The 26,592-nt window shown below is 43.0% G+C and overlaps 1 non-coding gene across 1 annotated transcript; it reads left to right on the top strand.

Moving 5' to 3' along the window:
* Positions 1-21,102: 21,102 nt before the first annotated feature.
* On the top strand, positions 21,103-21,219 carry Trnal-caa (transfer RNA leucine (anticodon CAA)). The gene is made up of 2 exons: positions 21,103-21,140; positions 21,175-21,219. It is a non-coding gene; the product is annotated as a tRNA-Leu (tRNA).
* The last annotated feature ends 5,373 nt before the right edge of the window (positions 21,220-26,592 follow it).

The raw sequence follows: 26,592 nt of genomic DNA, 5'->3' as shown, positions 1-26,592 counted from the left end.
TCGGCGACACATTAGCTGCTTCCCATAGGCTCGGCACATAGCCAGTATTTACCGACATCTTAAAGATGTCGGGTTTTTTTCTCTCTCTCTCTCTCTCTCTCTCTCTCTCTCTCTCTCTCTCTCTCCTAGACCGAGGGGAGAGAGAGAGAGAGAGAGAGAGAGAGAGAGAGAGAGAGAGAAAAAAAGAGAGAAGAGGAGGAGGAGGAAATTGATATTGGAGCAAGGTGATGTACTCAGTGACCCACTAACCGACATCTTTAAATGTCTGTAAATACTGGCTATGTGCCGAGCCTATGGAAAGTAGCTAATGTGACGCCGATTTTCAAAAAGGGGGACAGGTCAGTTGCTTCAAACTATCGCCCAATTAGCTTAACATTGGTTATAGGCAAGATGCTGGAGTCCATAATAGCCAGGAACATTCGGGAGCATTTAGAGAAACAGCTTAATTCACGACTCGCAGCATGGGTTCACAAAAGGTAGGTCATGCCTCACCAATCTCTTGTCCTTCTACAATAAAGTATTTGAGGCGGTAGACAGAGATGAAAATTATGATGTAATCTATCTTGATTTTAGTAAAGCGTTTGACAAATTACATTGCTTAAATTACAGGCTCATGGAGTAGAGGGTAAAGTTTTGAACTGGGACAAGGCGTGGCTTAGCAATAGGAAGCAAAGAGTGCAAATCAATGGTAAAAGATCTGACTGGGGATGTGTTACGAGTGGGGTCCCACAAGGTTCGGTATTAGGTCCACTTTTGTTTATTATTTATATCAATGACTTAGATACAGGAATTAGTAGTGATGTCAGTAAATTTGCAGATGATACCAAGATCGGTTGAGTAATTGAGTTTGATCAGGACGCTAGTATTCTCCAAGGTGAACTTAACAGATTGTATGACTGGGCGGATAAATGGCAGATGGAGTTCAATGTAGGGAAGTGCAGTATTCTGAGTGTAGGTAGGAACAACCCCTCACACAACTATTGCTTAAATGACACTCTCATAAGCAGGTCTGGGTGCGAGAGGGATTTAGGGGTCTTAGTGAGCTCTGATCTCCGTCCAAGGGCACAATGCATTCAAGCTAGAAATCGAGCTAATAGGGTACTGGGATTTATTTCAAGGAGCGTAAGCAACAGAAGCGCCGAAGTCTTCCTCAAACTATATTTAGCATTAGTTAGACCTCATCTTGACTATGCGGTTCAGTTCGATCTGGTCACCTTACTATAGAATGGATATCAAAATGTTAGAATCGGTGCAGAGGAGGATGACTAAGATGATTCAGGGGTTGAGAAACTTGCCATACGAGGAAAGACTCAAACAGTTAAACTTGCATTCTCTAGAAAGGCGAAGGGTGCGTGGAGACATGATCGAGGTTTATAAATGGATGAAGGGCTTTAATAAGGGAGACATTCATAAGGTTTTGTTGGTAAGAGAACCGGGTAGGACACGAAGTTATGGGTTTAAACTGGATAAATTCAGATTCAACAGGGACATAGGCAAAAATTGGTTTACAAACAGGGTGGTGGATGAGTGGAATAGGCTTAGCAGTCATGTGGTGAGTGCCAATACAATTGTCACATTCAAAAATAGATTAGATAAATTCATGGACAGCGATATTAGGTGGGGTTAGATACACGGGAGCTACACGGGAGCTTAGGTTCAGAGGAGCTGCCTCGCACAGGCCTACCGACCTCTTGCAGACTCCTATGTTCTTATGTTCTTATGAAATCATCACGTAGGAGGAGGAAAGGAAGACAAAACCAGGAGAAGGAGATAATGTAAAGAAAAAGTGAAGAGGTCTAGGAGAGAGAGAGAAAAAAAAAGAAGAGGAGGAGGAGATTGATATTGGAGATGATCACGTAGGAGGAGGAAAGGAGGACAAACAACCAGGAGGAAGAGGAGGAGGAGGAGATGATGTAGATAAAAAGTGAAGAGATCTAGGAGAGAAAGAGAGAGAAAAAAAAAGGAGGAGGAGGAGGAGGAGGAGGAGATTGATATTGGAGATGATCACGTAGGAGGAGGAAAGGAGGACAAACAACCAGGAGGAAGAGGAGGAGGAGGAGGAGATGATGTAGATAAAAAGTGAAGAGATCTAGGAGAGAAAGAGAGAGAAAAAAAAAGGAGGAGGAGGAGGAGATTGATATTGGAGATGATCACGTAGGAGGAGGAAAGGAGGACAAACAACCAGGAGGAAGAGGAGGAGGAGGAGGAGATGATGTAGATAAAAAGTGAAGAGATCTAGGAGAGAAAGAGAGAGAAAAAAAAGGAGGAGGAGGAGGAGGAGGAGATTGATATTGGAGATGATCACGTAGGAGGAGGAAAGGAGGACAAACAACCAGGAGGAGGAGGAGGAGGAGGAGGCAGTAGCTAGGGTGAGGGCAGTGACGCACGCCGTGGCCAAGACCTTTTCCGTCAGTGAGCGCTCAAGGCCTCTCGTGATCTCATTGCCCAGGTGAGATTCGGAGGCTGGGATTGACGTCACGCCTGAAGGGTATACCGAAGACGTCTGTTTCGAGTTTCCGACCCCCTCCATCCCCCTTCGCCCCCCCTGACACTGAGCTCCCCGCCCCCCCTCCCTCCCTCTCTCTCTCCCCTTCCCTCCGCAATGTGACCTATTCTTTCTAACTTCCTTCCTTTCTCTTGTTTAGTTTTTTCCTTTTCTCTTGTTTTTGTTTTTGCTTTGTTTCTTTATGCCTTCCTTCTTTCCTCTTCCCTCCCTTCCTTTCCACTCTTATTCCTTCCTTTCCTTTCCTTTCCCTTCCATTCCATTTCTTTCCATTCCTTTCCCTTCCTTTCCACTCCTTTTCCTTCCTTTCCTTTTCCTTCCATTCCATTTCTTTCCATTCCTTTCCCTCCCTTCCTTCTGCTTTCCTTTTCCTTCCTTTCATGTTTTTTTTCATTCCATATCTTTATCTTTCATTACCTGTTCTTTCTCCACCCCCATCTCCCCCTCTCCTTCCTTCCTTCCTTCCTTTCCTCCTTCCTTCCTTTTCCTTCATTTATCTTTTTTTTCATTTATTTTCCTTTCATCTACTTTTTTTTCTCTCTCGTTTCTCTCCCCTCCTCTGACTTTTCCTCCTCCTCTTCCTTGGCTTCATCGGACGAGTCTTTAATAATAAATCGGAAAAAGTAATATTAAAACTGTATAATTCGCTGGTTCGACCCCGTCTAGAGTACTGTGTACAGTTTTGGTCTCCCTATTACAGAAAAGACAGAAATGTTCGAACGGGTTCAACGGAGAATAACAAAAATGATTCCTAGGTTGAGAAATTTATCTTATGAAAGAAGGGTTAATTAAAGAAGTAAATTTATTCATCCTATCAGAACGAAGAATGCGAGGCGATCTAGTAGAAGTGTTTAAAATGTTTAAGGGATTCAGTGATATCAATGCAGAAGATTACTTTACAATTGATCGATCAAATAGAACAAGAAGAAATCACAATTTGAAGATAAGTGATAAAAGATTCTCGTCGCTCGAAGCTAAACACTTCTCCAATCGAGTCGTTAATGTTTGGAACTCTCTACCCTGTGATGTCGTTGATAGTACAACAGTTACGGCCTTCAAGAATAGATTAGACAAGTATTTTGAATCCAACCAGCAACTAAGATATTACTCATTGTCGTAATAACGTTAAGTTCTTTCGAATACTGGTGTCCTTGTCCGTTTTTATCGCCCGGTTAGTGGTAGCAGTAATGGTAGTTCTTTCCTCTTTCCTACATAATTTCCATGCAGTTTTTCCATGCTGCATGGTTCTTTTTCCTTTCCTGCCAGCTTTGGCTGGAGGAGCCTTCGCCTTTGCTGTCCTTCATCTTTCACCTTTGATTAGATAGTTAGTGTAGCTTGTCACAAACAGCCTCGTAAGGACCAGCAGGTCTGCTGTTGTTTGTTCTTTCTTTGTGTTGCTTTGTGTTCCTCTCCTGTCTTCCTTAGTTTTCTTCCTTCTCTTCATCTGCTGCTTTTCTAACTTTTCCTTTTTTTTGCGTGCTTTCCCTTCCTTTTCCTTACTTTTAACTCCTTTTTTTTCCTTTTCTTTCTTATTCTTGTTTATTTTTTTCTTTTCCATTGTTTCTTTCTCTTTCCTTATTCTTCTCATATTTCTTTTCGTCTAACCATCCTTCTACTTTCTCTTTTACTCTCTCTCCATTCCCTCCTTCCTTCCTCCTCTCTGACCTCCTTTATTCCTCTCTCTCTCTCTCTCTCTCTCTCTCTCTCTCTCTCTCTCTCTCTCTCTCTCTCTCTCTCTCCTCTCTCTCTCTCTCTCTCTCTCTCTCTCTCTCTCTCTCTCTCTCTCTCTCTCTCTCTCTCTCTCTCTCTCTCTCTCTCTCTCTCTCTCTCTCTCTCTCTCTCTCTCTCTCTCTCTCTCTCTCTCTCTCTCTCTCTCTCTCATTTCCTCCTTAACTCCATCCTGTCTTTCCTTCCTCCTATCCCTTCTTCCTTCCTCTCATTGGCCTAGATTTCCTCCAACTTTTTCCTCCCTACCTCCTTCCTACTCCTCCTTCTCCTCCTCTTCCTCCTTCTCTTCCTTCCTTTCGTTCCACTTGTCATTCTTCTTCTTCTTCTTTCTCTTCTCTACCTCCACTTTACCGCCACTCTCTGCTATTTCCTGTCTTCCTCCTCCTCCTCATCCTCTTCTTCTTCTTCTTCCTCTTCTTCCTTATTCTCCTTCTTTTCTAGTTATTGTTATTAATTATGTTTTACTTCTACTTCTCCCGTTTTTGTTTTGTTTTCTTCTTCTTCTTCTTCTTCTTCTTCTTCTTCTTCTTCTTCTTCTTCTTCTTCTTCTACTGTAGTGTGATTACTAATTAGTTTTTGTATGGGAGTCAACATCAATGAACCTTTTTCATGCAATAATGTGAGTCACGTCAACCTGATGGGGAGTTATATGAAGCCAATTTCAGTTGACTGGGGAGTGCTATCAAACTAGCTTCAATTGACATGGGAAGTGCTATCTAACTAGTTTCAATTGACTGGGGAGTGCTATCAAACTAGCTTCAATTGACATGGGAAGTGCTATCTAACTAGTTTCAATTGACTGGGGAGTGCTATCTAACTAGTTTCAATTGACTGGGGAGTGCTATCAAACTAGTTTCAATTGACATGGGAAGTGCTATCTAACTAGTTTCAATTGACTGGGGAGTGCTATCTAACTAGTTTCAATTGACTGGGGAGTGCTATCTAACTAGTTTCATTTGACTGGGGAGTGCTATCTAACTAGTTTCAATTGACTGGGGAGTGCTATCAAACTAGCTTCAATTGACATGGGAAGTGCTATCTAACTAGTTTCAATTGACTGGGGAGTGCTATCTAACTAGTTTCAATTGACTGGGGAGTGCTATCTAACTAGTTTCAATTGACATGGGAAGTGCTATCAAACTAGTTTCAATTGACATGGGGAGTGCTATCTAACTAGTTTCAATTGACTGGGGAGTGCTATCAAACTAGTTTCAATTGACATGGGAAGTGCTATCTAACTGGTTTCATTTGACTGGGAGTGCTATCTAACTAGTTTCAATTGACTGGGAGTGCTATCTAACTAGTTTCAATTGACTGGGAGTGCTATCAAACTAGTTTCAATTGACATGGGAAGTGCTATCTAACTAGTTTCAATTGACTGGGAGTGCTATCTAACTAGTTTCAATTGACTGGGAGTGCTATCAAACTAGCTTCAATTGACATGGGAAGTGCTATCTAACTAGTTTCAATTGACTGGGAGTGCTATCTAACTAGTTTCAATTGACTGGGGAGTGCTATCTAACTAGTTTCAATTGACATGGGAAGTGCTATCAAACTAGTTTCAATTGACATGGGGAGTGCTATCTAACTAGTTTCAATTGACTGGGGAGTGCTATCAAACTAGTTTCAATTGACATGGGAAGTGCTATCTAACTAGTTTCATTTGACTGGGGAGTGCTATCTAACTAGTTTCAATTGACTGGGGAGTGCTATCTAACTAGTTTCAATTGACTGGGGAGTGCTATCAAACTAGTTTCAATTGACATGGGAAGTGCTATCTAACTAGTTTCAATTGACTGGGGAGTGCTATCTAACTAGTTTCAATTGACTGGGGAGTGCTATCAAACTAGCTTCAATTGACATGGGAAGTGCTATCTAACTAGTTTCAATTGACTGGGGAGTGCTATCAAACTAGCTTCAATTGACATGGGAAGTGCTATCTAACTAGTTTCAATTGACTGGGGAGTGCTATCTAACTAGTTTCAATTGACTGGGGAGTGCTATCTAACTAGTTTCAATTGACTGGGGAGTGCTATCTAACTAGTTTCAATTGACTGGGGAGTGCTATCTAACTAGTTTCAATTGACTGGGGAGTGCTATCTAACTAGTTTCCATTGACTGGGGAGTGCTATCTAACTAGTTTCCATTGACTTGGGAGTGCTATCTAACTAGTTTCATTTGACTGGGGAGTGCTATCTAACTAGTTTCCATTGACTGGGGAGTGCTATCTAACTAGTTTCCATTGACTGGGGAGTGCTATCTAACTAGTTTCCATTGACTGGGGAGTGCTATCTAACTAGTTTCATTTGACTGGGGAGTGCTATCTAACTAGTTTCATTTGACTGGGGAGTGCTATCTAACTAGTTTCATTTGACTGGGAGTGCTATATAACTAGTTTAAATTTACTGGGTAGTGCTATCTAACTAGTTTCATTTGACTGGGGAGTGCTATCTAACTAGTTTCATTTGACTGGGGAGTGCTATCTAACTAGTTTCAATTGACTGGGGAGTGCTATCTAACTAGTTTCAATTGACTGGGGAGTGCTATCTAACTAGTTTCATTTGACTGGGGAGTGCTATCTAACTAGTTTCAATTGACTGGGGAGTGCTATCTAACTAGTTTCATTTGACTGGGGAGTGCTATCTAACTAGTTTCATTTGACTGGGGAGTGCTATCTAACTAGTTTCAATTGGCTGGGGAGTGCTATCTAACTAGTTTCAATTGACTGGGGAGTGCGATCTAACTAGTTTCAATTGACTGGGGAGTGCTATCAAACTAGTTTCAATTGACTGGGGAGTGCTATCAAACTAGTTTCAATTGACTGGGGAGTGCTATCTAACTAGTTTCAATTGACTGGGGAGTGCTATCTAACTAGTTTCAATTGACTGGGGAGTGCTATCTAACTAGTTTCATTTGACTGGGGAGTGCTATCTAACTAGTTTCAATTGACATGGGAAGTGCTATCTAACTAGTTTCAATTGACTGGGGAGTGCGATCTAACTAGTTTCAATTGACTGGGGAGTGCTATCAAACTAGTTTCAATTGACTGGGGAGTGCTATCTAACTAGTTTCAATTGACTGGGGAGTGCTATCAAACTAGCTTCAATTGACATGGGAAGTGCTATCTAACTAGTTTCAATTGACTGGGGAGTGCTATCAAACTAGCTTCAATTGACATGGGAAGTGCTATCTAACTAGTTTCAATTGACTGGGGAGTGCTATCTAACTAGTTTCAATTGACTGGGGAGTGCTATCTAACTAGTTTCAATTGACTGGGGAGTGCTATCTAACTAGTTTCAATTGACTGGGGAGTGCTATCAAACTAGTTTCATTTGACTGGGGAGTGCTATCTAACTAGTTTCAATTGACTGGGGAGTGCTATCTAACTAGTTTCAATTGACTGGGAAGTGCTATCTAACTAGTTTCATTTGACTGGGGAGTGCTATCTAACTAGTTTCAATTGACTGGGGAGTGCTATCTAACTAGCTTCAATTGACTGGGGAGTGCTATCTAACTAGTTTCAATTGACTGGGGAGTGCTATCTAACTAGTTTCATTTGACTGGGGAGTGCTATCTAACTAGTTTCATTTGTCTGGGGAGTGCTATCTAACTAGTTTCAATTGACTGGGGAGTGCTATCTAACTAGTTTCAATTGACTGGGGAGTGCTATCTAACTAGTTTCATTTGACTGGGGAGTGCTATCTAACTAGTTTCATTTGACTGGGGAGTGCTATCTAACTAGTTTCAATTGACTGGGGAGTGCTATCTAACTAGTTTCAATTGACTGGGGAGTGCTATCTAACTAGTTTCATTTGACTGGGGAGTGCTATCTAACTAGTTTCAATTGACTGGGGAGTGCTATCTAACTAGTTTCATTTGACTGGGGAGTGCTATCTAACTAGTTTCAGTTGACTGGGGAGTGCTATCTAACTAGTTTCAGTTGACTGGGGAGTGCTATCTAACTAGTTTCAATTGACTGGGGAGTGTTATCTAACTAGTTTCAATTGACTGGGGAATGCTTTAAAACTAGTTTCAATTGAATGGGGAATGCTTTAAAACTAGTTTCAATTGAATGGGGAATGCTTTAAAACTAGTTTCAATTGACTGGGGAGTGCTATCTAACTAGTTTCAATTGACTGGGGAGTGCTATCTAACTAGTTTCATTTGACTGGGGAGTGCTATCTAACTAGTTTCAATTGACATGGGAAGTGCTATCTAACTAGTTTCAATTGACTGGGGAGTGCTTTAAAACTAGTTTCAATTGACTGGGGAGTGCTTTAAAACTAGTTTCAATTGACTGGGGAGTGCTTTAAAACTAGTTTCAATTGACTGGGGAGTGCTTTAAAACTAGTTTCAATTGACTGGGGAGTGCTTTAAAACTAGTTTCAATTGACATGGGAAGTGCTATCTAACTAGTTTCAATTGACTGGGGAGTGCGATCTAACTAGTTTCAATTGACTGGGGAGTGCTATCTAACTAGCTTCAATTGACTGGGGAGTGCTATCAAACTAGTTTCAATTGACTGGGGAGTGCTATCTAACTAGCTTCAATTGACTGGGAAGTGCTATCAAACTAGTTTCAATTGACTGGGGAGCGCGATTTAACTAGCTTCATTTGACTGGGGAGTGCTATCAAACTAGTTTCAATTGACTGGGGAGTGCGATTTAACTAGCTTCATTTGACTGGGGAGTGCTATCTAACTAGCTTCAATTGACTGGGGAGTGCGATTTAACTAGCTTCATTTGACTGGGGAGTGCTATCAAACTAGCTTCAATTGACTGGGGAGTGCGATCTAACTAGTTTCAAGAGACACCGGGAGTCATGTCTCGGGGGAGTATTCTGAAACGTCTACACCGGCCCAATTCTGTTAGTCCGATTAAGAGTAATTCAATTTTTTCCTCCTATTTTTATTTCTCTCCCCTCTTCTCTCTCTCTCTCTCTCTCTCTCTCTCTCTCTCTCTCTCTCTCTCTCTCTCTCTCTCTCTCTCTCTCTCTCTCTCTCTCTCTCTCTCTCGTTGTTTGCTTATTTCTCTATTTAGTTTATTTTTCACGTGATTTGTTTTTAATTTTTCTTTTTTTTCTTCATCTTTTCTCCTCCTCTTTGTATCTTTCCTCCCTCCTCCTCCTCCTCTTCTTCCTCCTCGTTATCATCATCATACTCTTCCTCATCTTCTTCATCCTTTTCTCTCTACTTCTCTTAATTTTCTTCTTTCTTCTCCCCTTCCTTCTCCTCCTCGTCCTCTTCTCTCTTCGTCTTTGTCATCCTCCTCCTCTTCTTCTTTCTCCTCCTCCTCCTCGTTATCTTTTTCTTTTTCCTCTTCATGTTTTTTTTTATCTCCTCCTCCTCCTCCTCCTCCTCCTCTTTATCAGACCTATCTTTATCCTCCTCTTCCCTTTCTTCGTACTCTTCTTCTTTCTCCTCCTCCTCCTCTTTATCTTTTTCTTCCTCCTTGTCCTCTTTTTCTCCTCCAAGTTTTTTTCTCCTCCTCCTCCTTCTTCTCTTTATCATTCTTTCTCCTCCATCATTTCTTTTCCTCCTCTTCCTTTTCTTCGTCCTCTTCTTTTCCTCGTTATCCTCTTCTTTTCTTCGTTATCCTCTTCTTTTCCTCGTTAACCTCTTCTTTTCCTCGTTACCGTCATCTTTTCCTCGTTACCGTCATCTTTTCCTCGTTATCCTCTTCTTTACACTCTTCTTATTTTTCACACTCATTTTCCTCCTCCTCCTCCTCGTTCTCTTCCTCCTCTTCTTCACACCACTCATCCTTCCATCACGTACCTACCGCCCTCCTCTTCCCCCTCCTCTCTTCGTTTCTTTCTTAATTTTCCTCCTCCTCCTCCTCCTCCTCTTTCCCGGCACAAAGGAAACTGGTGGATAGTTGGAGGACACCTTCTTGACGTCACTTTCCCCTCTGACGCACCAACGAATTAAGGAGAGAGGGAGAGGGAGAGGGAGAGGGAGAGAGAGGGAGAGATGTAAACTTTTGGCAGCCTTCACTTTTTTTTGTTAGTGCGTGCGTGTGTGCATTCATCACGTATTCAGATCCGCTTACCTTGTGTCACTCTCGAGGTTCGGAATTCAATTAGTACGCAGCCTACTTACTTGTTACCTGTTCTGCCTTCCCTATCTTAATCTTATATCGTCACCCTAATAAAATAATCACCTAAGTCATTTTTCAGCGATTTCCAGGTTTTTGTTTACATCAATTTTTCAACATGTGACGCCCAGTGTTGTACAGTTGCCTTCGTCATTCAGGGTTTGAGTGTTCTAGAATTGGCCTTTTCCTTTCTGCCTAAATCTTCAGCCAAATGAGATTTTTTCTTATTTTCTTTTTTACGTCTTGGCCTATTGCGCCGGTAGGCTTCTTCCCGGTGGATCCTGATGGTCGGTCCAAGGCTTCTTCCCGGTGGGTCCTGATGGTCGGCCCAGCCCGTTCTGGCGCAGGCGAGTGTTTATAGTGGCGCCATCTTGCATTGGCTCATGCTGCCCTCCCGGAGCCCATCTTTAATCCTAGAATCTAGAGTCCGGGCTGATAGGTGGTCTTCTGGACAGCATGTGGGTAGTTTTAAGCCACTCGGCGGCGGCTGAAAAATCCCAGCTTGGTGGCACCGGTCGGGGATTGAACTCGCGTCCTCCTGAACGCGGGGCCGTCTTTCTATCTGTTCAGCCACCGCCTACAGTTCTTTTCTAATTTCCTGTAATGTAGAAAATAATGACTTAGGCGGTTTGTTTACGAAGGTGACGATATGTTTCCCTCCTTATTCGTTGTTTTGGCAGGTTGGTTAAGACTAGGACAGTGGTTCCCAACGTTCTAGATTCGCCACCCTTCCCCCCAAATCTTGATACACACGTGGCCCCTTGATATCAGTAGTCAAACCAATTCAAATATTCCGTTTGGGCGTTCGATTCCTTTCTTCTTTTCATCTTCATCTACTTTCATCTTCATTATCTGTTTCTTTTCTTCTTTCATCGTCTTGTTTTACTTCTTCGTTTTCTTCACAATTCTAATTCTTCGTTTTCTTCTTCTTCTTCTTCTTCTTCTTCTTCTTCTTCTTCTTCTTCTTCTTCTTCTTCTTCTTCTTCTTCTTCTTCTTCTTTAGTCTACACCATCAACCAATTTAATCCTTCACAACTCTCTCTCTCTCTCTCTCTCTCTCTCTCTCTCTCTCTCTCTCTCTCGTCGGTAGCGGTGTTTCCATGGGCGTTCCAGGTCACTCACCTCTCCCGGCGCTTCGCTCTGGGATGTTATCATCAACCTTATGTAAGCGGGGAGGAGGCAGGCAATCACTCTCACTCTCTCTCTCTTGAACGAACGAACGAACGAACGAACTAACCTATATTCTCATTTTTTGTTATTTTTTGTTTTACCTGCATCCTGTCCTTCCTTCCTCTTTCTACTTCCTTCCTGTTACTGGCCTAGATTTCTTCCTCCTTTTTCCTCCTTACCTCCTCCTCCTCCTCCTTCCCCTCCCCTTCTTGCTTCTCCAAATCCTCCTCTTCTTCGTTCTTCTCGTCTTCCTCTTTCTCTTCTGCTTCTTCTTCCTCTTCTCCTTTTACATTTCGCCGCCACTCTCTGCTATTTCCTATCTTCCTCCTCCTTCTCCTCCTCCTTCTTCTTTCTTCCTCTTCCTTTTCTTCCTTATTCTCCTCCTTTTATTGTTGTTGTTGTTGTTGTTGTTGTTGTTGTTGTTGTTGTTATTTTGGTTGATGTTGTTGTTACTCACCTTCTTCTTCTACTTCTCCTTTTTCATTCTTATTTTCCTCCTCCTCCTCTTCCTCCTCCTCCTCTTCCTCCTCCTCCTCCTCCTCCTCTCACCTGCGGGCTCCCCTTTGTCTACCTGCTGTTGGTTAGGCAGATATGCTGTTCATTCACGAGGCTTTCTTTGTTGTTGTTGTTGTTGTTGTTGTTTACGAAGCTAGTTTAGTTTTTCATGAATCCAGTTTTGCTACGAATCTACTTTTTTTTTTCTTTTGGACTTTACGAAGCTTTTTTTTTATATGAAGATGGAAGATAGAAGGAGTAGAAAGAAAGATAGAAGAGTGAAAGGAGAAAGGAGGAGGAGAGGGGAGGAAAAAGGGAAGAGGGGAGAGGAGATGAAGGAAGACAAGGTGAAGAGAGAGAGAGAGAGAGAGAGAGAGAGAGAGAGAGAGAGAGAGAGGGGGGGGGGGGTAATGTCAATTAAAGAGGAGAGAAAAGAAGAGAAGAGAGTAGGTTAGGCAAGAAGGAAAGAGGGGACAGAGGAGGAAAAGAAGGTGAGGAAGGGAAAGTGAGAAGGTTCGAGAAACTGAAGGAAAGTGAGGAAGGAAAAGATGAATGAAGGAAAGAGAAAATGAAGTAATGGAATGTGAATGAAAGTGAGGGAAGTTGAATGAAAGGGAGATAAGGTGAATGGAAGGAAAATGAGCGTTGAGAGCGAGGGGAAGAAAGAGGAGGGGAGGGGAAGAGAGACAAGGAAGGCGAAGTGAGGGGAATGAAGGGGAGGGGAGGGGAGGAAAAGATGAAGGGAAGGGAAGAGAGGCTAAGTGAAGGGAAGGGAAGATAAGGGGAGGGGAGATAAGAAAGGGGAAGGGTGGCTAAGTAAGGGGAGGGGAGAGAAAAGAAGAAAAGATGGAGGGAGGGGAAGAGAGGCTAAGTGAGGGGAAGGGAGGCTGAGGGGAGGGAAGATAAGGAAGGGGAAGGGAGGCTAAGTAAAGGGAGGGAAAGGAAGGCAAGTAAGAACAGGGGAGAGGGAGAGAAAATAAGAAAAGATGAAGGGAGGGGAGGGAGGATAAGGAAGGGGAAGGTAGGCTAAGTAATTGGAAGGGAAGGGAGGTTAAGTATGGGGCGGGGAGAGAAAAGAGGAAAAGATGAAGGGAGGGGAGGGAGGATAAGGAAGGGGAAGGTAGGCTAAGTAACTGGAAGGGAAGGGAGGTTAAATATGGGCAGCAGGGATGGGGTGAATACAAGAACTGTGTATTCGAATACGAATACTTCATATTTATACGAATACTCTGAAATACTGATAATTCGAATACAAATACGAATACTTCATATTTACACGAATACGAATACTCTTGAAATACTGATAATTCGAATACAAATACGAATACTTCACGAGAATATTCGTGAATGAAGCCTAATATGGTACTAAAGTTATTCAGTAGTAAAATGACGCCATGAACTTATAACTGATGCCAGTATTCTGTACATGTTTATCACACCTAGACATGTTTGTTTTCCAAAATGTTCAAGTATAGATCTAAGCTGTACTGAAAGAAAGTTGTGACTATAATACATTTAATATCCAGGGATTCCAGAAGGGGGGGGGGGGGCAACAATATAGAGAATAAATCCAACAGTCACAGCGGCCACGCTAGTGAACCTGTATCATACACGTCGGCAAACAGGAACGAAGATTTGTAACTTGGAAGGAACAATAACTATTATTTCTGATGATTGATTTAATATTATTCGGCACATTAGTCGAAGAATACGAATACTTTTCCTAAGTATTCGAATACGAATGCGAATATTTTGATGTCAGATGACAAGTATTCGAATACGAACACACCAAATGCTGTATTCGAATGTATTCGAATACGAATACCGAATACGAATATCCCATCCCTGATGTGGAGGGGAGAGAAAAGAAGTCAAGTGCCCGTTGGCAGAGGTTTTAGCGGCGTACGCAGTCAGGTTCAGCGCCAGGCACGGGGCGAGGCGGATAGACTACGTACAATGCCGCACGTGCTGACACAGAGCCGGCGAGGCGTGGCGGCGACGTGACCCACAACAACAATGATAACAACAACGAACATCATCGTAAACAATATACTCTTTTTTATTTATTTGTTATTTGGCAGTGTAAACAGTTCCTCAAGATCATTTATAACAACAGGAGCTACAACAAGCATCTTCATAAACCAAATACTCTTTCCTTATGTTCAGTCTGCAATACAAACGTTAGAATTGCAATACAACACAAAAAAACAATATGTTCATGCTGCAATACAAACTTCCGAGCTGCAATACAACCCAAAAAAACATCAATACAGCAAACGTTCAAAGTGTAATGCAAATGTTCGACCTGCAATACAACTCAAAATACAACAATACAGCAAACGTTCAAAGTTTAATGCAGATGTTCTGGCTATATGTTCAGGCTGCAATAGAAACGTTCGAGCTGCAATACAACACAAAAAACAACATCAATACAGCAAACGTTCAAAGTGTAATACAAACGTTCTGGATGTATTACAAACCTTTAAAACTGCACTTCAAACGTTCAGCGTGTATTTTTCAACGTTGAGGGTGTAACATGTCTCCCTCACGTGCTGATGAACGTGCAAAGGCTGCCAATTCCCCGCCCCAGCATCGCACACGTTCCCTTTATTTCCGAGTACACCTGCGTCGTGCCCCCGGGCTGAGCGGGATCATGTGCAAGAGGCTGTTGTATATATATAATGAGGGCTTGATGGTCTCTCGTTGATGCTGCTTCTTTCCTTCTCCTGCTCCTCCTCCTCCTCCTCTTCCTCTTGCGAACCTTTTTCTCTTGCCGTTATTTTTTCTCTTGATCTTCCTCCTGTAACCGCGGCTTCTCGTCTTTCTTGTCATCTTCATCATCGTCATCATCATCATCATCATCATATTTCCTACTTTTTTCTTCCTCCTCCTCCTCCTCCTCCTCCTCCTCCATCTTCTCATCATCATTATCATCTCTGTCTTAATTTTTTCCCTTCCTTTTTTTTTCTGTGATGTGGTTTGGGTTTTCCTTTTTCTTCTCCTCCTCCTCCTCCTCCTCCTTCTCCGTTTCCTTTTCCATCGTTAAAACACATTCTTTTTCATCTTACCATCTTTTTTTCTCATTCTTCTCTCTCTCTCTCTCTCTCTCTCTCTCTCTCTCTCTCTCTCTCTCTCTCTCTCTCTCTGCAATATTAAAGGCGAGGGATGGTGTAATTATTTTTTAGGGAATTAATTGAATGGAGGAGGAGGAGGAGGAGGAGGAGGAGGAGGAGGTGGAGGTATGTGGTTATGGTAGGGAAGTAGGAGGAGGAGGAGGAGGAGGAAAATGAAAAGATGAAAGAGGAAAGAAAAGAAAAATGGAAAAATAGGAGGAGAAAGAGGAAAGGGGAAAGGAGGAGAAGAAGGAGGAAGATTAAAAGGAAAAGGAAAAGGAGGATGAGGGGGAAAAGTAAGAGAAGGAAAAGGAAAAGGAAAGGAGGAAAAGAAGTAGAAGGAAGAAATGGGAAATCGAGAGAAGGAGGAGAGAGAGATAGAAAAAGGAGAAGGAGATGTAGAAGAAGGAGATGGAAAAGGGAAAGAAGAAGTTGAAGGAGGAGATGGGAAAGGGAAAGGAGAAAGAGGAGATGGAAAACGGAAAGGAGAAGTAGAAGGAGATGGGAAAGGGAAAGGAGAAGTAGAAGGGGGAGATGGGAAAGGGAAAGGAGAAGTAGAAGGGGGAGATGGGAAAGGGAAAGGAGAAGTAGAAGGGGGAGATGGGAAAGGGAAAGGAGAAGTAGAAGGGGGAGATGGGAAAGGGAAAGGAGAAAGAGGAGATGGAAAAGGGAGAAGGAAAAGTAGAAGGGGGAGATGGGAAAGGGAAAGGAGAAAGAGGAGATGGAAAAGGGAGAAGGAAAAGTAGAAGGGGGAGATGGGAAAGGGAAAGGAGAAAGAGGAGATGGAAAAGGGAGGAGGAGTAGTATAAGGAGATGGAAAAGGGAAAGGAGAAATAGAATGAGGAGATGGGAAAGGGAGAAGAAGTAGAAGGAGGAGATGGAAAAGGGAGGAGAAATAGAAGGAAACAAGGAAGAAATAGAGGAAGAGGAGGAGGAGGAGGAAAAGGATGACCCAATCAGAATCGAGGTCAAAGGAGGCAGAAGAAAACAAGAACATTACAAGAAGAAGAGAAGGAGGAAGAAGAAAAAGAAGAAGGATATAGGAAATCAGCAGTAGAGAGAGAGAAATATAAGAAAGAACGCAAACAATGGAGAATGAGGTAGTTAGCAGAGAAGGAAGAAGAGGAGGGAAAGGAGGAGGATCAGTAGACGAAGAGCGGTCAAGGCGGTGGCCGAAGTGGTAGCGTACTGGGCCCACATTCACCGCGTGATGGACGACGCGGGTTCGAATCCCCCCGCTACCACTCGGATTTTTCAGTCACCGCCGAGTGGCTTAAAACTATCCACATGCTGTCCTGAAGACCACCCATTAACCCGGACTCTAGAGGAAGCCGTCCAAGCGAATCAAGAACGAGCTCCTGGGGGCAGCATGAGCCAATGCAAGATGGCGCCACTATAAACACTCGCCTGCGCCAGAACGGGCTGGGCCGACCATCAGGCCCCACCTGGAAGAAGCCTTGGGCCGACCATCAGGCCCCACCGGGAAGATGCCTACCGGCGCAACAGGCAGCGACGTAAAAAAAAAAAAAAAAAAAAAAAAAAAAAAGAAGTTCAATCCTGCACCTGACTAACGCACTTGGGACTTAGCTTAAGCACGAGTGCGCGTCTTGTCGCAGTGAGGACGGCGACCTCCCTTAACGACCTGTTGCTGACGTGCTCTTCACTGTCATACGGCCGATTTCACAGTCCAACACAGTGTCTTCGTAACAGCCCGAACCAAACTATAGAATCCCATACAATCCAAAATGGTGAGGTCTTCGATGCCACACTAAATACACAAGACTTTTCCTGTATAGTTTTATCAAATTTGTGAACTTAAATATAAACACCAGACACTATACAAGGAAATTTCGAAGGCTCTGGTATTGGTTTGGGAGCTTACTAACCTGTCAAGGGGAACTGTGAAACTGGCCCATAGACTAGAAGGATTTTCCGTTCATACGTTATTATCAGTTGCTACAGTAATATTATCATCCAGTTATATTACACATTTCTCATAAACAGAAGCCAGTCAACGTGTGAGATCCGGGACTATTCTTAACCCGTCCACTGCGATAGGCACGGATTTGGCTTTCACTGGTAGCTTGGTAACATATAGTCCCAGGTCCTTATCTGCCTCTGTAGTGGAGAGTGGAGTGTTTCCTATGTGGCATTGGTGTGCTGGATATCCCCTCGCAAGGTGCAGGACTTTACAGTTTTTCGTCATTGAATTGTAGCAGCCACTTTTTGTTCCATTCCCGTAGCTTGGGGAGGTCTTCTGGTAGGAAATCCGCAGACAAGGAGTTAAACCATTTGGGGCCATTCTTATTTATATACAGAAGAGGAGGCAGCTCAAGGGCGCATAGAAATGAAACAATAAAATCCCCCAATGACACTGCTCCTGCAAATAGGGTATTGTTACATTATATTCGTTCTAAAGCATTTCCATCAACCTGGGCAGAGCAGAAGATGAAATTAAGAATCCTTTTTGAGATGGAAAAAATCCGTTAGCTCCACAGACTCTCAGGTCGGTATTATAAGACTCCTTCTCTTCTCGGATCAGCTATTTCTAAAGGTCAAAGAGGGGGTCAGTCTGGTTCTGATGAGTGTTTCTTCAGGTTTACGGTACAGAAGAAGGGTCAAACTACCACCAGGGTCATGAAACTACTACTGGAAATGCCCACAACTCCTACGAAAGCCTTGCCAAATATGTGTTTCCTTAGGTTCACGGTACAGAAGAAGGGTCAAACTACCACCAGGATCATGAAACTACTACTGGAAATGCCCACAACTCCTACGAAAGCCTTGCCAAATATGTGTTTCCTTAGGTTCACGGTACAGAAGAAGGGTCAAACTACCACCAGGGTCATGAAACTACTACTGGAAATGCCCACAACTCCTACGAAAGCCTTGCCAAATATGTGTTTCCTTAGGTTCACGGTACAGAAGAAGGGTCAAACTACCACCAGGGTCATGAAACTACTACTGGAAATGCCCACAACTCCTACGAAAGCCTTGCCAAATATGTGTTTCCTTAGGTTCACGGTACAGAAGAAGGGTCAAACTACCACCAGGGTCATGAAACTACTACTGGAAATGCCCACAACTCTTACGAAAACCTTGTCAAATATGCGTTCTTGGCCGGCGAAATGTCTTATGATACGACCCTCATTGTTTTTGCTGTATACATCATGTCCTGCAGTACTTTATTTTCGTTTGGCAGAGGTGAGCCGTGCACATTTGGCCGTGTGCTTGACCGGTGGAGCAGGTTCCGTCTCAGTCTTTCTATTCCGTCTTCTCTTCTTCTTCTCTTCGTCTTCTCTTTCCCTCTGTTCCATTCCCTCTTCCACTTCTCTCTGTTTCTCTCCCTCCATTCTCTTCTTCCTTTTCTCCTCTTCTCCCCTTTCTCTCTCCCCCTCTATTTCATTCTCCCTTTCACTTATCTATTCCTTCCCTCTCCCTCCTTCATTTCCCCTCTCTTCTGCCCTCCCTCCTCCTTCTTCACGTTCATGGTACAGAAGAAGGGTCAAAATACCACCAGGGTCATAAAACTACCCATGGAAACGCCCACAACTCCTACGAAAGTTCATAAGCTTCGTCAAACTACCACCAGGCTCATAAAACTACCCATGGAAATGACTACAACTCCCATGAAAGCCTTGTCAAATGTGTGTGCTTGGAGCGGCGAAATGTTGAGGTATACGCCCTTTTAGCTTTTCACTAGATGATTTTCAAGTTATTTTTAAAGTTAATTGATTATAAGATGTAGGCCAATGCTCTACCACAAATTTCCGGTTATGTTCTTAGGCTAACTTTCGCTACATGAGGTAAAATCTGAGTTGTGAAGTTGTGACAAAACATTTAACTTCGTCCGTGTGTGTGTGTGTGTGTGTGTGTGTGTGTGTGTGTGTGTTTCGTCTTTGTCTTTAGTCTCCCCTTCACCTCTCTGTTTTGGTGGGTCGTCTGTCTCTCGTTTTCTTCATCTCCTTGATCTCTCCTGTTCTCTTCTCCTCTCCTGCCGTGCTCATAGAAAGATGGAAAAGAAATGTTACCCTCTTCATCTCCTCTGCCTTCTCCTCCTGTTCTTTTCTCCTCTCCTTTGCTCATCAGAAGAAAGAAAACAAATGTCTCTTTTTCTATCTTCTTTGTCTTCTCTTCTTCTCTGCTCATAAGAAAAAAAGAAAACAATTGTCGCTCTCTTCACCTCCTCTGTCTTCTCCTTCTGTTCTCTCTTCTCTGCTTTGCTCATAAGAAGAAAGAAAACAAATGTCGCTCTCTCTCCATCTACTCTGTCTTCTCCTCCTGTTCTCTCTTCTCCTCTGTTTTGCTCATGAGAAGAAAGAAAACAAATGTCGCTCTCTCCATCTACTCTGTCTTCTCCTCCTGTTCTCTCTTCTCCTCTGTTTTGCTCATGAGAAGAAAGAAAACAAATGTCGCTCTCTTCACCTCCTCTGTCTTCTCTTCCTGTTCTCTCTTCTGGTTTGCTCATCAGAAGAAAGAAAACGAATGCCTCTTCATCTCTTCTGCCTTCTCCTCCTGTTCTCTCTTTTTCTCTCCTCTTAAGAACAAAGAAAACAAATATCGCTCTCTTCACCTCCTCTGCCATCATTCTCCTCTCCTCTCTCCATGCTCACAAACAGAAGCCGGTCAACGTGTGGGATCCGGGACTATTCTTAAACCATTTGGGGCCAATCTTCTTTATATACAGAAGAGGAGGCAGCTCAAGGGCGCATAGAAATGAAACAATAAAATCCCTCAATGACGCTGCTCTTGCAAATAGGGTAGTGTTCAGATTTTAGAGAAAGAGATGGAAGCAGAGAGATTAGAGGCATTTGTCGAGGTGTGTGTGTGTGTGTGTGTGTGTGTGTGTGTGTGTGTGTGTGTTTGATGATACTCTCTTCTAATGTTTAAGGAGGAATTTCGGCAATTTGGGTGAAAAATTATCGAAATTTTCAAACCTCGTGTATGGCATCGTTACTCTTAAGTCGCAATATCCTCCAGTGTCCAGACCTAGTTATGTCAATCCTTCAGTGTCTTTTATGTGTAGGCCTATTGCTAATTCGTTCGTGAAATCCAATTCATCAACCAAATCATGAAACCATCAACCTAATCATCAAATCATCATCAACTAAATCATCAAATCACTATCAAAGTAGCGTTTTCTTTCACTTAGTCTTTTATAATTATATATATATATTTTTTTTATTATATTGAGTGTCTTCTATAAACAGCTAGTCCGATATTTAGGTCAAAATCTGGTTTATATTAGCGTTTTCTTGCTTTTATTTTATTTTTCATCTTTTTATTCTATTACTAAACCAGATCAACCGGAAAACGTGCGCTACTTTACCCACCAACACACCTAACGCAATCACTCCTCATCTCCTTTGTTTTCGCCTCCTACTCTCTCTCTCTCTCTCTCTCTCTCTCTCTCTCTCTCTCTCTCTCTCTCCTCATCCCTTTTCCCCACAATTACCTGCGCCCTAACAAGCCTTACGTCACACCAGGGAGCCGTGCAGGTAAATATATTGTGGCAAAGTGAACATAAGAGGCTGAGGAAGGCTAATGAGGGTGTTGTAAGCGTGTGTGTGTGTGTGTGTGTGGTAGTAGTAGTAGTAGTAGTAGTAGTAGTAGTAGTAGGTGTGTATATACTTCTAGGCTTCATTCACGTATGTTTCAGTGTTTATTATTACATTTTCACGATCTCTAGTTACAAAGGTTTACTAATTGATGTGTATACGTGATTTTGAGAATACTGAGTACCTTTGTTAATTAATCCACTTACCTCTCTCTGATTGCCTACAAACCTTGATGTGTGCGTGTGTGCGTGTGTGATGGAAGGGGAGCGAGAGAGATATTGACAGTTCAAGGATTACAGTTCCTATTTTAAGAGAGAGAGAGAGAGAGAGAGAGAGAGAGAGAGAGAGAGAGAGAGAGAGAGGGGACAAAAAATAATAAGCGAAAAAAGAAAATTCAAACTATATAATAAAGATCAGTTATTTTGCCATTACACTATAAGGTCAGGATGGCCGAGTGGTCTAAGGCGCCAGACTCAAGGCAACCTTCCCTTCCGATAGAAGGGGCGTGGGCATTCTGGTCCTCTCTGAGGGCGTGGGTTCGAATCCCACTTCTGACACACTTTTTACGCCTCCGTGGTCTAATGGTCAGCGTGCCTAGCTTCTACTCCGCGGGCCCGGGTTCGAATCCCGGCCTGGGCAGTCGACGTGCAACTCACCCAGCTGTTCATCCTCTCTCTCGGGCTGGTCTCTCTCTCTCTCTCTCTCATGGTGGTAAAGTTGCTAGCATAACACCCTCAAAATACAAGGACCCATGGTTCGAATCCAGTGCAAGGGCAGGCAAAATGAAGAGGTCAGGGAAGAGGAAAGGGAGGGGAAGGAAGGGGGGAAGCTGGACACTGGACGCGGGCGAGCCGGAAAACATGTCGTACAGTAATTATTCACCACCCCCTCATCCGCCCTTTTGACATAGATCCAGCCCCGGGGAGGTGAAGGGAACGTGAATGGAGGGTAAATATAGTAACCCGGATATATCACGGTCATGTGTCTCGGAGCTGAAGGGAATCACGGGGAATCGAACTCAGGTCACATGGACGAGGAAACAGGGAGGTCATAGGTCAAAGTGGAAAGGTTCAGTTCCAGGTTATTTATTTATTCGTTTAAAAGACAAACTCGATACATATGTAACACGTGATTTCTTCACTGACAGTTATAATGTCAGAATAAAAGGAATAGCTAGGTAGAAATGAACGTACTAAAGTAATATTCGGTAAAATTATTCTGATGGATACTAATTACAAGTGAACTGAAACGATAATGCACAGAATGAATTTTAAAACAATGAACTGAGATGTAATAATGAAAAAAAAGTGGAGTAATTAAAAAAAATAATCGGTACGTACAATTGAAGTTTTGCTGAAGGTACCAAATGCAAGTAAACTGAAATACAATAATGAGCAGAATGAACTTAATAAACATAATAAGCTGAAATGCAATATTGGAAAAGTGGAGTAAGTAAAGAGATGAGATAAAAGATAAAAAGACCAATGTGTTCTTACTCCGTAGTGCACATGCGTTCTAGACTCATAGGCAAGTGAAAGGTCATTGACGTAAATTTACTTTCTATGGCTTTGTTTTTCTTTTTTTTCTTGGTGTTCTTCTTTGTCTTTTCCTCCTACATCATAATCTTTTCCTCTTTCTCCTCTCCTTTTTGTTTTTCTTCTTCACCCATTCATCCAGCCAGGCAGCCAGTCAGGTGGTCAGTTAGTTATTCAGAAAGTTAATCACTCAGTCAGTCAGTCAGTCAAAAAATTAATGAGCTATATTGTCATCCTCCCAGTCATCCATCTATCCATACAACCAGCCAGTCATTCACTCTGCCAGGTAATCAGTCAGTCAGTCAACCAGTCAGTCAGTCACCCTTTGACCTACCAATAGACAGTAAACCAACAACCACCTACATAGTCAGTCAATCATTCAGGTAACCAGTCAGTCAGCGCCCCCCCCCCCAGTCACCTACCCAGCCAGTCAGCACGTCATTCATCCATCCAGTTACTCAGTTCCCCAGTCATCTATCCAGCCATTCACCCATCCAATAACCCGCCCAGTCAGTCAGTTAGTCACCTATCCAGCCAGTCAGCCACCCATTCATCCTTCCAGTCAATCAGTCAACCGCCCAACCGCCCAGTCAATCAGTCACCCAGTCACCTATCCAGCCAGTCAGCCACCCATTCATCCTTCCAGTCAGTCAGTCAATCAGTCAACCAACTCGCCCAGTCAGTCAATCAGTCAACCGCCCAATCGCCCAGTCAATCAGTCACCCAGTCACCTATCCAGCCAGTCAGCCACCCATTCATCCTTCCAGTCAGTCAGTCAATCAGTCAACCAACTCGCCCAGTCAGTCAACCATTCATCCCTGCAGTCAGTCAGTCAGCAACATACCCAGCCAGTCTATAAGCGAGCCATCCCCCAGTCACGTACCCAGACAGCCATTCATCCCTGCAGTGAGTCAGTCACCTGCCCACCGCCAGTCAGTGAGGGCTCCGAGGCCGCCAACGTGACCGCCCTCCCTCCCTGGCCCTCCCTGAGCCCAACGTGACACCCAACAATCGATGCTCCTCCTCCCCGCCCGCCCGCACGCTGCAACCATTGACTCCCCCGCCCCAGTCTTCCTCTCTCCTCCTCCTCCTCCTCCTCGCTGCCAGACGTAACAACACCTCAGTCGACATCACGGGGACTCTCTCTCTCTCTCTCTCTCTCTCTCTGGCAACTCTTCCGTTACGCCTTTATCTTTCACCTGCGTCATGATGAGAGCCTGATGAGGAAAGAGAGGAAGAAGAAAAGGAAGAACAGGAAGGATAATAATTAAACACTGTTGATTGACTTGATTTTGTATGCGAATTTGATGTCTGATTATCTTATTTACTGTCATCGTATTTTTTCTTAGCTTTGTTATCATTAAAAGACAAACTCGATGCATATGTAACACGTGATTTCTTCATTGACAGTTATGATGACAGCAAAAGGAAGAAAAGTAAGGCAGCGTATATATGTTGGTTTACTAAGATTATTGTCATGAATGTTATATTATCTAATCATCCTTTTTTTTCTTTTCATTATCATTCAGGAAACACATTCAGTAGTACAGTTCCACGTTTTTTTTTTTTGTTTTCTTTTTTTTTTTTGTCAGACTTTTGGTAATGTTTTTGCTTGTTATTTTCCTCCTTTTTTTCTTCCTTCGTTTTCCTCATTTTTTTTCCATTTTTGTTTCCTTTCCTTTTTTATTCCTTTCTTCCTCTTCCCTTTCTCTCTTTCTCCACAAACAACTTTTATATGGAGGAAAATTCAAGGGATATAAGGAAAGTTTTGTCCAGTAAAGAAAACATTGAGAATAAAAAACAACTGAAATCTGGTAAGGAACAAGAAATCAAAATAGGCCTATAGGAGCTGAAACCACAGTGGAAAAAAATGCGATAGAAGTGACATTACAAAAGCTATATAGGTACTTCACCCCATCAACTGAACTTCACTATTTCTTCATTGCCTTCGCATGCAAACCCTCTCTTCCTTTACTCAGAGCTGCCAGCGTTGCCAAAAGGGGAATACAGCCATTGTTGAAGACGTGGCGGAATACAATATCTATCACATTTTGTCTGTTTGAAGCCCCGGGGTAGAGAGATCACGAGGATACGGAGGAGGAGGGAGGGAAGGGGAGAGTTGCAACACGAAGGCGCATGCAGTAAGCTGAATGATGAGGAAAGATATTATATACTGCGACGCCATTGATAAACAAAATGTGTGAAATAGCAGAGGACATGATCAAGAGGAAGAGGACCTACAAAGCGATACAAGTTAAAAATAAGGCAACAGGAAGCTGATTGGCTCATTACAGGATTGCCAGCTTAGTTATTTGATCTGCTAATGTGTGTTGCGTCGCGGGGAGGAGAGGGAGAGAGGGGAGAAGGAAAGCGAGAACATGGAAAGGCAGGCAACAGGAAGCTTTATTCGCTCATTACAAGATGGGGAGAAGAGGGCGGGGAGAGGAAGAGGGAGATAAAGGGGGAGAAGGAAAGCTACGTAGAAATAAGGAAAGGCAGGCAACAGGAAGCTTATTGGCTCATTACAAGGTGGGGGAGAAGAGGGCGGGGAGAGGGAAAGAGCGATAAAAGGGGAGGAGAGCTAGATAATTTATAAGGAAAAGCAGGGGAGAAGAGACAAGGAGAGGGGGAGAAGAAAAACAAGATATAAGGAAAGGCAGGCAACAGGAAGCTTACTGACTCATCACAAGGCTGCCTGCTCAGTTATATGATCTGCTAAATGCTAATGTCTGTGTTACGTCGGGGAGAGAAGAGCGCGGGGAGAGGAGAGTGAGAGAGGGGAGAAGGAAAAGTGGAAATAAGGAGAGGCAGGCAACAGGAAGCTTACTGACTCATCACAAGGCTGCCCGTTTTGTTATATGATCTGCTGAATGCTAAGCTAATGTCTGTGTTACGTCGGGGAGAGAAGAGCGCGGGGAGAGGAGAGTGAGAGGGGGAGAAGAGGGAGAAGACCTGTCACGTGTTGAAACGGTGGGTGTCAGCCTGTGAGGACCGCCTGGCGCCTCACCCCGCTGCCTGACGTACGACCAACATTATTTCTCACTCTATCTCCCTTCTTATATAACTGAATGGGGATATTGGTGCACTTAAGGGTTGAAAATGATGTAGTGTTGTAGTGGTGAAGTTTTCTTGGGTAGCTATTGTGTTTTAAGGCACGTGTTGGGGGTGTACGTGTTCGTGTGTGTGTGTGTGTGTGTGTGTGTGAGCTGGGAATGTGTCGGGGTTTCGTACGTGTGTGTGTGTGTGTGTGTGTGTGTGTGTGTAGGTTAATATGTCTGACTGAATGACTTTTGTTTGTTAGTTTTAACTGAGTGGAGGTGAATAATGATGTATGAGAGAGAGAGAGAGAGAGAGATGCGTGATTGAACTGAAATGACACACACACACACACACACACACACACACATGACGTCCCCGTGAGGAAAATTATTGATTTGTAAGAATTTTTTTTTCTTGTTTTATGTTGTTTGTCTCGTGTGCTCCTTCCATTTGGTGTTTTATTTTATTGTTTTTTTTATTTATTGTAGGAAGAAAAAAATATTGTAAGTAGGAAGAAAAGTGGGTAAGTAGGAAGGAAAGTGGTTAAGTAAGAAGAACAGTGGATGAGGAGACGCGCCTCTCGATGTATGCCCCCATTGACTGATTGATTTTATTGATTTTATTGTAATTTCTATATATACGTAGTTTTTTATTCCTCTGTTGATTCTTCTTTTTTTCTTTCTTCTATTTTCCGTTACTTTCGTGGCACTATTTCCTCTTTTCCTTTCTTCTTTATTTCTTATTCTTTTTCGTGTTTCTCACCATAGACGACAGTATAAGTAGTAGTAGTAGTAGTAGTAGTAGTAGTAGTAGTAGTATAGTAGTAGTAGTAGTAGTAGTAGTAGTAGTAATAGTATAGTAGTAGTAGTAGTAGTAGTAGTAGTCGTAATAGTAGTAGTAGTAGTAGTAGTAGTAGTAATGGTAGTAGTAATAGCGTTCATCACCACCACCACAACCATCAACATATTCTCTTCAACAACAACAACAACAACAACAACAACACATTCTCATCAACAACAACAACAAAAAAAAAAACAATGAATATTCTCTTTCTTTTCTCTCTTTCTCCGAACAACACACACACACACACACACACAAACACACACACACACAACACAACACAACAGCACACCCAAGGACACCCACAATAACAACAACACAACGAACACTAGAAACACGTACTACCTCTTCTTCGCTCCTGCAAGACAATAAAAGGAAAGGCGAAGAGGCGTGGCGAGGGAGAGTGGTGACCTCGAGAGAGAGAGAGAGAGAGAGAGGAGGGGGTGTCAATATCAATCTACGGATGCTATATACGACCCAAGTGACGGACAGATTGTAAGGGTTCTGACTCCTCCA

The sequence above is a fragment of the Eriocheir sinensis genome, chromosome 29 (assembly GCF_024679095.1).
Source record: "Eriocheir sinensis breed Jianghai 21 chromosome 29, ASM2467909v1, whole genome shotgun sequence".
In the NCBI taxonomy this organism is placed as follows: Eukaryota; Metazoa; Arthropoda; class Malacostraca; order Decapoda; family Varunidae; genus Eriocheir; species Eriocheir sinensis.
This window is presented reverse-complemented; position numbering and strand designations above follow the sequence as displayed.